General features: G+C 42.2%; 1 protein-coding gene and 1 long non-coding RNA gene across 3 annotated transcripts in view; one reads left to right on the top strand and one right to left on the bottom strand.

Moving 5' to 3' along the window:
• Window positions 1–11,488, bottom strand: part of itpr3 (inositol 1,4,5-trisphosphate receptor, type 3) — an 841,532-nt gene that overhangs the window by 256,461 nt on the left and 573,583 nt on the right. The gene's annotated exons all lie outside the window — the stretch shown is intronic.
• Window positions 3,979–5,439, top strand: LOC144013208 (uncharacterized). Its single transcript, XR_013282179.1, has 3 exons — window positions 3,979–4,199; window positions 4,906–5,150; window positions 5,251–5,439. It is a non-coding gene; the product is annotated as an uncharacterized LOC144013208 (long non-coding RNA).

Here is an 11,488-nt window from a genome sequence, read left to right as displayed (position 1 = left end):
ACGTGTATTGTGATGAGGCCCGCAACGATATATTGCCGTATCGATTTTTTGAGCACACCCCTAATACATATCTATTCATGTATTGGTGATGGGTGATGATGATGTTCACTTATTCAAAGATCGAGTGCAGATATCTATTGCCAGATACTCATTGTGTTTTACATTCACCTGGCTTTTATGATTAGAGATGTTTTCATTTAATATCCTATCATTCCAGATTCGGAGGCAACGGCTCCAACATTATTTTTAGTTAAGGAGAACCAGCGTAAGCTCTGTGAGGCCAAGAAGCAGCACACAGTCACAGAAAAAATCTGTGAAGACTCCCTCCGCCAAAATTCTGGTCAAAGTAAGTAGTCCTAACACTTCCTTGGGAAAACATGTTTGTTCATCTGAAAATGATACTTGGAAACTAAAAACCTAATAAATAATGTTGATAAGAATATACACAATACGTAGGTTGAATTGTGTCATTATACGTAGTAGTGCATTTAGTATTGTATTTTCTATTATGTTGTAGATGCAGATGATGGTGGGACAATTGACACATCTTCCTCAGCCAGCTCTTCTCCTGCTTCCTTCTCTATGTCCTCCACTCCATCCAACTCCTCTTTATCCAGCTCCTCATCTTCATCATCTGATTCTTCCGATTCAGACAACAAATTGAAGAAAAGACGTAAGAAGAAAAAGAAGCACCACCACCAGAGACGTAAGAAAAAGGACAAGAGGAAGAAAAAGAAGAAGAAAAAAAGACATGGCAAGCAGAGAGGTCGGCCTAAATGTAAAGAGAGGAAAGCAAAACGCCTGCTACCCTCGTGTGTCAGGCAGGCCTGTACAAAAGTCAAAATTGAATTGAGAATGACGCCTAGTTTTGAATTCAGTCCTTGAATTTAAATTGAGGTGGCAAACAGGAAACAGAATTGTGATTCAAATTCAAATTGCAGGAAGTCGAACTGAAATTCCATGAAATTTAAAGAAAGTCATGGTATTTAGCAATGATGCTTTATATAGTATATAAGACAAATATTATTGTAAGGACTTCATCTACACAAGACTTAATTATAGTGAATAATAAAGTGTAGTAACTGTTTTCATTAACATTAAATGTGGACTCGGATAAAACGGATCATCAAAATTGTAAAAACCTTGACATAGTTTATGATGGTAGGACAGCACTTCATTTCCCAAAATACCTTACTTTATCTAAGCCTTTAAAGCAGGGGTGTCAAACTCATGTTGGCTCAGGAGGCAAATATATTATCAAGTGGGCCACATCGAGAAAATAACAATTGCCGTCATTTATACGCAGATTTTCGTAGACCAGCCCTAAATTACGGAGCTCAACTGTAATCATATTGTTCCGAAAAATAACACGAATGCAAATGGAACTTTGCCGGTATACGTTCCAGACGTGTGAAATCGACCTGTTTTGCATGTATATTGTTCCCAGAATGCATTGCATGGCGTAGTTAATGATGTTATAAGAATGTTAATCGTTGTCATATATATTTGTGTTCCCAGTAATTGAATTTGTGTCGTATTTAACACATTTATCTCGGTGTATGATTACAAAAATAATAATAATTAAACAAACTGTAGTTTAAGTTGTGTGTAAAATAATGACATCCAGGACAACGATTCCAATAACAACTTGCATTGCTCATCTGAGGACTGCTTGTGAAATTACAAATCTATATGTTTTGATTGTGGCCGGCTGATTAATTAGCCCGACATTACAATTTTTTTTTTTCTTCTAACTTTACAAAATTATCTTGCGGGCCAGATTAAACCTATTTGCGGGCCTGATCCGGATCGCGGGCCGTATGTTTGACACCAGTGCTTTAAAGGGATACTTTACACATTTTCCAATTTTGATCAGTAAAAAGTTTTGTTTATAATAGATTTGATAACTTAATTACATGAAAAATCGTGGACAATTTACAGCTTTAAAAGGGCATTTTGGCACCTGCTGTCAACTGAAAATGACATCACATGTGTTGAGGGACTTACTTAATGTTTACCAGTTGAGCAGTGATTGGTTGTTACCTGGGCCCTCAACACATGTGATGTCATTTTCAGTCGACAGCAGGTGCCAAAATGCCCTTTTAAAGGTGTTAATTGTACATGGAAAAATAATGAAGTTATCAAATTTATTATAAACAAGATATTAACTTTTTACTGATGAAAATTGGAAAATGTGTAAAGTATCCCTTTAAATGCTCAAACATTTTGGACATTTTGTTTGGAACACACTAGTGGAATACACTCATTCTCATTCTCACTGATATGTGATGAGAATTGGTTTCTCTGAATTGCATTAAATGAAGTTACACTTCCTGTAATTCAAATTCAGTCGAACATCATCTGGGGTGGATTTAAATTCACATTGTAATTCATTTATTGAATGTAACTGAAATCTGCCAGGCATGTAGACATCACCTAGTCTATCTGTATTCCAACTGCTTTGTTGGCGTAAGCATTAAAATTAGAGAGAGACCGATAATCGGCCGGGCCGATAATCGGGGCCGATATTTGACATATTGGTACATATCGGTATCGGCCTGCTTTATTAATCTGACGGCCGATATAAGCGATCCATTTAAAACTCCGTCTTTTCGCTTCGAATGCAGCCCAGAGCGTCTCTGTCTGTTATGGAGTCCAACTCCAGCAACTTAACGCCCATAGCAGCATTTGATTGGTTACCCGTGCAAGAGCCAGAACCAATCAGTAGTGTATGCCGTGTATCACAGTAGCCGGTCACACACGCACCCACGGACACAACGCAAGACACATGCTTCAAAGGTAAGTTAAAAGAGAAGAGACTCCGCCAAACTTTTCACCATGATAAGCTAAACACATTGAATTATGTTGTGTATTAAATGCACTATATGAATGGAGCTGCATTGCCTTGCATTGAATCCCCGCTAGCTAACAGTGGTGTGTTCAACTTAGCATGTAGGCTAACACCCAGTAGCTAATTCGCTACTTGAACTACTCGGGGAGGGAATCACACACATTTTCACTTAATTAAGTAAACAATGTTTGTTAGAAAGGTTCCAAATATTAACAGTTGTCATTATTATATTGTCTAGTTCCATGTTAAGAGTAGAGTAACGTCATTATATTTACCTCTCGTGACGCACACATTGCATTCTGGGTCACGTCCACTACTTGTTGCATAGCGGTTATTATGCAGTTAGATGCCACAGTGACACTAAATAGCGTTTAGTTAATTTATATTGTGTTTATTTGTCGCACTGGTTTGCCATTGTGTGCCTTAAGCTTCGACGTCGATTTGATTGACAGCTCGTTGTGCACCTCGTTAAAGTCCGCTCTGTAACAAATTAAGTGTCTCAAACACCGTTTAACTACACGAACGTGTTCTCTTCCGTATGTTAGGCATTAGTAGAGAAGTGCACTACAGTATAGTGTGCTTATTTGCTCGTTTTGTCTCTCTTTTCACGTCATGTCTGCCGTCAGTTGGGACATTATGCTCTCAATGGGCGCCGCCATTATGTGACATCTACGGCCGTAGTCGGCTGCAATTAATGTTCAGTGATGTAATTTCGTTACGTGCATCATACTTTGAATAATGAGCTCATGTTTGGTGTGTTGTATAACTTTCTCGTGTGTTAGTAACTATTCATGTGGACAGCTAAGATAGTGCTTGTTAATGTGAATTACCAATGTTGCAGCCCAGTTATTATTTAGACAAGTAAATCTGTACCATTAAAGGTACACTCAGTATTATACAGTGGCATCTAGTGGTGAAATAAAGTCATTCATTTAAAAAAAAAAATGTTTGTGTTAGTAGTAAGTAAAAAGATATGTTGTATCGCATACCCATACTTTTTAAAAATATAACGGTAAGTCTATAAATCACTAATTATTTTACATGGCCGCGCCTCACCTTCTAGTGTCCGCCATGTTTCGTCGCCATCTTTCTGCTACGGGTGCCGTCAAAGACAAATTTCAGCAATCCATTTCTTAACGCGTTTTTGGAACGCATGTAAACGAAGAAGAAGAGTTTCCGGTCCCCGAAGAGAGCCTTATCAAGCATCACAATTGCTTTGGGAATTTATTTTATTTCAGCGCGACAAAACAAGAGTTTATATTGTAGCTGCATTTGCCAGACGGAGAGAAATGAGGAACAGACTCGGTTTGGGACGTGCCGGTGCCTTCGACTGCTTTCTACTTGACCGGTAAGTAAGAGTACATTTGTGTTTACGTTTTGAGAGCGAGAGAAAAAGTATGCACCGTACTAATTAATACGACATTCGTACCATTGTTTTACGATCACTGTAGCTGTTGATTAGCAACTCCACACCACTCGAACGATTTCGTTATGTAGCTACTTTATTGATTTGAAAAAAAAAAGATTCCCGCTGGCACGTTATATTCAGAGTAAATGCGCAAGTTATTGTGTAATGTAATGTAACTGTGATTTCGGAGGTATATTTGCCCATAACTTCAATTGAGAATCTAAAGCATACTGTATTAGTGGAGGAGTTGAAAATTATTATTTTCGTTGTGGTTGGTGAAAATAGTGTTCTCGAAATTAATTTTCGGCAGGGAATAACTTTCTGCACTTAAATGCTGGCTGCACCGTAAGCACTGCTAGAGTCTGAATTCTCTCACTCAAGTGTGTACTGGTCCATTGTGTAATTGGGTGCCCAAGAATTTACAGGCTGCTACGTTTTCCACGGAAACTCGACAAGCAAGCAGCCTTTGCATATTCTATGCAGTATGCAGTCAAGTTACTTTTATCTAGCTAATACAATGTTTTGGGCCCCAAAACTAAAGATCTTACCTCCATTTTGGGGGCTTTGTTGGAAATGTGGTGACATATAGTAGTATCATCAATTATTTTTTATTTTTTTTATTTTGTTTTTGTTTGTGTCACACTAGATCAACAGCCAAACTTGAGGGGTTCCAGAACCATATTCTGATGTATACAAGCATTCATGCACCGTTTAAATACATCACCAACCTGCAAGAAAAAAAAATATCAACGGGAGAGTCAGCAACCAAATTGGAAAGCCCCGAATGAGGACACTTCGGATGGAGGACCCCAGAAGGCTTCGGTGTTGTACGACCAGTATCTCCACCTACCATATCTGAGCTGCAACAAACTGAAGTCAGCCGACGTCTTGGTATGTCATTTACATATGGACGGTATTACACACTACATTAACTTTTTGTGTGAAGCAATACGGAACGGTCACATGTACAAGCACCACTTGTTTTACACAGGACCTGCTGACCAGGTGTCTGAAGCCATGGAGTGACTCCTCCCTCACTTTCCTCAGCAAGCCTTTGAAGAATATGATATCATCGTTGGTGGGAACATGCCCTCACTCCATAACATGTACTAGTGCAGTCAAGGAGCATGTCAAACTTAATAAAACCAGCAAACATTGAAGTGACTTCATTATTACTGCAGTCTGTTCACAATCAATAGACAATCATTCCTTAGTTTTGCCCCAATAACATCATAAGAGTAGGCGAAAAGTCGTGTTTCAGATCATACTATGTGTTCGGTAGAGTTTGAGGAATGTTGCAATGTTAATGGGGGACAATGTCAGCAAAAAAAAAACAAGCACATCATGGTATTGAGGTAATCAGATATTTTAGCTGTGTACAACACATACCTGCTCTGTAACACTACTTTTGGCTCAAACCTGTATGTCTATTTTCCATATATTGAAATGCACAGCATATTGGTAAATTTCTGGAACAACTGCAATTCATGTAGCTCATTATATTCTAACAGCATTTTTTTTTTTTTTTAGTTAATACGTTCATTTCATGTAGACTTTTATTTTACTTTATTTTATTTATTCATTTTCATGTAGTGTACCTTACATTCATTGGCCAATGAAGAATTCCTTGTCATTGCAAGCATTTATAATAATTCTCCAGGCTTTTGATGTTTTACATTTCTGGTCATGTAAAATAGTGTTAGGTTAGGTGTCGAATGAACACTGCATGTTGACGCCAAAGGAAATAGTATTTTTTAGTTATTCAAAATGTACAAATTAACACACAACAACAATATACAAGTTATACAAACTACAACAACCAGTGTCAGACATGGAGTAATTATATGCCAGGTAAAAAACCTTTGTATTGTCCTCGAGGATCTGGGAAAGTGTCACTTATTTGCCACAAGTCCACCAAGGTACTGCAGTCTGGGATCCAGGTACAGGAAAATCATGGTGGTGCTGATGTGCCAGCACTGTGTCAAAAAGTATTTCTTGGTGTCAGTCTATCAGCTGGACTTGGATATCTTCATGTTCCTCCAGGGTCATTTCCTGTACGAGTCTCTGCAAGAAGGTAACAATTGTATGTCAGATGAGGTACCAAACAATGAACTGAAAGTCACTGAGCCAATGAAATACACATTACATGAGCAAGACTATTTGCGAAAGCCATGTAAATTCCTGCACATCGAAGTACAAGGAAGCTGTTGTATCTTCAATCAAAACTAATTAAGTTGCTTAGTGATATTTATTAGGTAAAATTGTTCAATATGGTGACAAATCGATATCTGAGTAAAGGATTTCAAATGTTTTTGTAAGCAGCACTTTTCTGAGTGGTTAGTAGCAACAAGACACGGGGGGAATTACGAGTCTGAGTTGCAGATGTGTAGTTCAGTTCACACCATTATGTTGTACGATATACTAAACAATTCAGCAAACGATGTAATCTAAATACCACATATTCCAAGCAAAGGTATGTTTTGAGCCATTCACATGCATGCTCGAATGGATTATTTTTCAATGCTGACATAATTGTACGTTACATGACACCGCGTTCTCTTTCCTCGTCGTCTCCTTCGCCCCCTCCACGCCCTCGTTGAGATGGTCCAAATGTCTATAAAACATATAACAACTGTGTGTTCTCTGTTGCATGGTTTAGTTGCACTAACAAATATGAACATAGATAGCCATTAGCATTAGCTGACGTACAGTATTATAACAATGCCACAAAAATATTAATTCTGAAATTAAATGACTAAATCACACATTTCGGGATCTGTACAGTATGTCTCAACAAATGCAATTCACTTACGTCATCACATTTGCGCTTCTGTTCTGGTGAATTTCGGTGGTAGGCTGGCGAAGTGTGGTCTCTCTGGGACACCGTAGTTCGTGTGCTTAAAATCATTGCATTCTCTTGTTTGACCGATAGATGGCGGTCGTGAGCTACACACTGGGGCTTTAAGTGATACAGTACAGTACAGTAGTGAGAGAATAGTGTGCACATATACACACACGTGTCTATAAGTGTAAAACACATTAAACAGCAGAAACTGGCAGCGGTCCACCGCAACAATGTCTGTTTAACCAAGTTATTCTTACTATTATTATAACCAAGTTATTTTACTCTACCTTTTTCTGCGTTGATTGGGGCATCCTAAGTGGCAGTAAACTACATGATGAAGTGTGTTGTATCCTGAAGCTGTCTTTTGACAGTTCTCTTGTAAAGAGGAGTAGCATGATATTGCTGTTCTCGATTTAAGATCCTAAGCTTATCAATACTGTCTATATGGTAACAATAACAATAATCATAATAAGGTCTACAAGAACTGTATGGTGTTCAGGGATGAATAGTTTTTCTCATGGATTTTTTTTTTTTGCTGTAGTAATAAGTAATGCCACAGCTGATGCACATTTTGAATGACAGGGTTCCTCCTATTACTTCAAAATATAAAAATATAACATTTATAGACTAAAACTACAAGTATCCCAAATGCTATAAAAGGTAATGTCACGTTGGCCCCCACATTTAACTCCCCCCGCCACCAACGTCTTATTGCAGATGGAAGAATATAAAATGAAAAGTGCAGTGTGAGAATCCATGGTAAAGAACGGTTAGGGTTTGCATATTCAAAAATTTGGTGCCAACATTTTAACTTTTACTGCAAATGAATATCGGCTTCAAATATCGGTTATCTGCCTCCTTGACTACCGATAATCGGTATCGGTATCGGCCCTGAAAAAAGCATATCGGTCTATCTCTAATTAAAATACAGTGTTGACTAAGCAAATAACAGCAACACAGACGATAAATAAAAACAAACAAAAAATAACATCACATTATCTCTCTGTCTGTCTGTATCTGTCTGTGTGTAAACTTTATTTTCCAAAATGTATTTTCTGTTGGGTTTACTCTCTTGGACCCTGCAATCACTCGGTGCTCATGTAATCTTCATTACTTTTTCAACCACTTTGCTTCTGTATGTGATTCCCTGTGTTTATTCACTACTTGTATGTTTTTTATACTTAACTAAATTTCTGTTATTTTCAGCACGTCATCCTGAAGAGGTCGTCAGGAGATACAAGAAAGTCCTTAAGGCGTACAAGAAAGATAGAAAGCTGAGTGTGGCATATCGAAAGGTCGGTGTTGACCGAAACACCATCGTCGCCAATGCACCCATCTGTGAGCTGGCTGTTGTGGCCCGGAAGAAATACAAGGAGTTGCTGATTGCTCATACACCACAGCAACGACTACAGGACTTTGCAAAAAAATGCCTCAAAGTGTTGAATGATGACCCAAACCTCTTGAGGGATGTTGAATACCAAAAGAAAAAGGGGAAACTGATTCCTCTGTCTAAGAAAACATAGGTAATGTTTAGCTGTGGGATGGTGCCTTAGAGCAGTTTGGTTGTAGCTGTGTCGCTAAATAAAGTATAGAGCATCCAAGTTGTGCTACAATATGTTCACGTCAAAAATGCCAAAGGCTTGATTTTGATTTTTGTTTTCATGTCCTGCACAAAAAGAGTCCAAACCGAAATGGGTTTTCATGGGATGCCTGGGTTTATTACTGTTTTATACTCATATTATGCTATGTGATGGCTCAGTGTGTATTTTATGACAGATTAAAAACACAATGTTCAACATTTCTGTGGTGTGTCATTGGTCAAATGTACACAGAAAAGCGTATCTGTGTCACGCCGCCACCGGCGTGACGGCCCATGCTTTTATTTTGTGTCCATGTTTCCCGTTTTGTTTTGAAAGTCTAACTCTCCTCTCACCCCAGGTCACTTGCCCTTCCTGCCGCTCCCTAATTACCGGTCCCTGCCTATGATTATCACCACCTGCCACCAATCAAGCCACACATAAAAGCCATCTGCACTCTCCCCTCCGTTGCCGAAGTGTCACATCTCAGTGCATGGAAGCGTCCCACAGTCCTCATGTCCTTGTTCATGTTGCCTTGTCATTTTGCCTTGTTTTTATGCCTTTTCCTCCCCAGCGGAGCGCCTTTAGTTACCCCTTGTGCCTTGAGCCCTTTTTCCTCCCAAGCGGTGCGGTTTTTGTTGTCCCCTGTACCTTTTGCCTGTTTTTTCCTCCCCAGTGGAGCGCTTTTTGTTCTCCACTTTTTTGACTCCCCGTTCTCCTCTCAGTTTGAGAGGAGACAGCTGTTGGCCAGAAATAAACCTGTTGCCTTGGTGGCCTACCTTTATCCTGCGTCTGAGTCCTACCTCTCCTTATCGTGTCAGTACACTTCGGACAGCATGGACCCAGCAGGCAAGGTCGAGGCTACACTGCAGAGCCAGGGGGCCCGGCTTGACAACCAGGACCGGATCCAGCAAGCCATGATGTCCCAGCTGGGGGAGCTGTCCAGCCAAGTCCACGAGCTGGTGAGCCACACACGGCGTCGAGCTCCAGCCCCCACCGGACAACTTCCCCATCCTGAACTCTCCGTCCCGACCACGTCATTCACCGGGGTAGGATTAAGACTGGCCTCCCCAGAACAATACTCCGGTGAACCCGGACGCTGTCAGACTTTCCTCACGGAATGTGATATTCACTTCCAACATTTACCACAGGCATTCTCCACAGCCCGGTCCCGGGTGGCCTTCATGGTTTCTCACCTGACTGGACGGGCCAAAACCTGGGCAACCGTGGAATGGGCCAGGGGTTCCTCGGTCTGTCAGAGCGTACAGGACTTTCAAGCCGCCTTGCGCCAAGTCTTCGATCCCGAGAACAACGACCGAGAGAAGGCACGAGCTCCAACAAGGCAGAGAACCCGTCAGCGATTACGCAATCCGCTTTCGCACATTGGCAACGAACAGTGGCTGGAACGCCACAGCGCTACATGATCACTTCATGAAAGGACTCTCACCCGCCATTCAAGAACTCCTGATCCCCGTGGAACTTCCCACGGACTTGGACGCTTTGATCTCCCTCGCGATCCGCACCGATCATCGTCGCCAAGAACTGACCAAGATCGGCGGACTCCGAAGGAGGGAGGAACCCACCTCCTGGTCACAGCCACTGGTGACAGGGAGGCCACAGCCCATCTTCCCCCCCCGACCGGCACCAGGGGAGGTGGGTCACGCCAGAGAGGAACCCATGCAGCTTGGAAGGGCTCGGCTAACGCCCGAGGAGCGACAGCGTCGCCGCCGAGAGGGCCGCTGCTACTACTGTGGTGATCTTGGCCACCTGGTGGGAACCTGCACCGCTAAAGGAGGCTCACCGGTGAGTTCCCCGTCACCCCGACCCGCCAAGGACCAAAGGCTCACGCAAATCCAGATAACCCACCGCAATCTCACTACAGATCTGTCAGCCCTCATCGACTCCGGCTCCGACGAGAGCCTCATGGACTGAGAGCTCGTAAAGCAAATACGAGCCACCACCGAACCTCTTCCCCTGACCATCCAGGCTTGAGCGCTGAATGGAAAGGAGCTCTTCAGTATCACCCACATCACCGAACCCCTGGGAGTACGAATCGGACAGCACATCGAGACTCTCCGTTTCCATGTTTTCCATGCTTCATCCCCCACTTTGGTTCTGGGACACCCTTGGCTGCGTCTACATAACCCCAGAATCGACTGGAACTCGGGAGTCATACTGGAGTGGGGAAAGGACTGCATTACTCACGGATTGGAACAACCCGCACCCCGGAACACCATAGCCCAGGTTCACCAGGTGTCTCTCGCCTCGCCTGCTCAAGAGGAATACCCGAACCTGCACACCGTTCCCTCCTGCTACCACCACCTGCGGGAGGTATTCAGTAAGACCAAGGCCATGACTCTTCCTCCACACCGACCATATGATTGCCCCCCGGATCAACCATCCCCAAGGGGAGACTGTACTCGGTCTCAGGACCCGAACGCCAGGCCATGAACACTTACATTGACGACTCCTTGAAAGCCGGCCTCATCCGACCGTCTTCCTCGCCTGCGGGAGCAGGCTTCTTCTTTGTGAGCAAAAAGGGTGGATCACGCCCATGCATTGACTACAGCCCCTTGAATGACATCACGATTAAGAACCGGTACCCACTGCCATTGATGTCCTCGGTGTTCGACCAGCTGCAAGGGGATGAATGGAAGACTGGTTTCAACACTCCTCGAGGACATTACGAGTACCTGGTCATGCCTTTCGGCCTCACGAACGCTCCAGCAGTCTTTCAGGCCATGATAAACGAAGTACTCAAGGATTTCATTGACCACTTTGTGTACGTCTACCTGGATGATATCCTG

The sequence above is a fragment of the Festucalex cinctus genome, chromosome 2 (assembly GCF_051991245.1).
Source record: "Festucalex cinctus isolate MCC-2025b chromosome 2, RoL_Fcin_1.0, whole genome shotgun sequence".
Taxonomy (NCBI): Eukaryota; Metazoa; Chordata; class Actinopteri; order Syngnathiformes; family Syngnathidae; genus Festucalex; species Festucalex cinctus.
The sequence above is the reverse complement of the archived record's forward strand: the minus strand, read 5'-3'. Positions and strand labels throughout refer to the sequence as shown.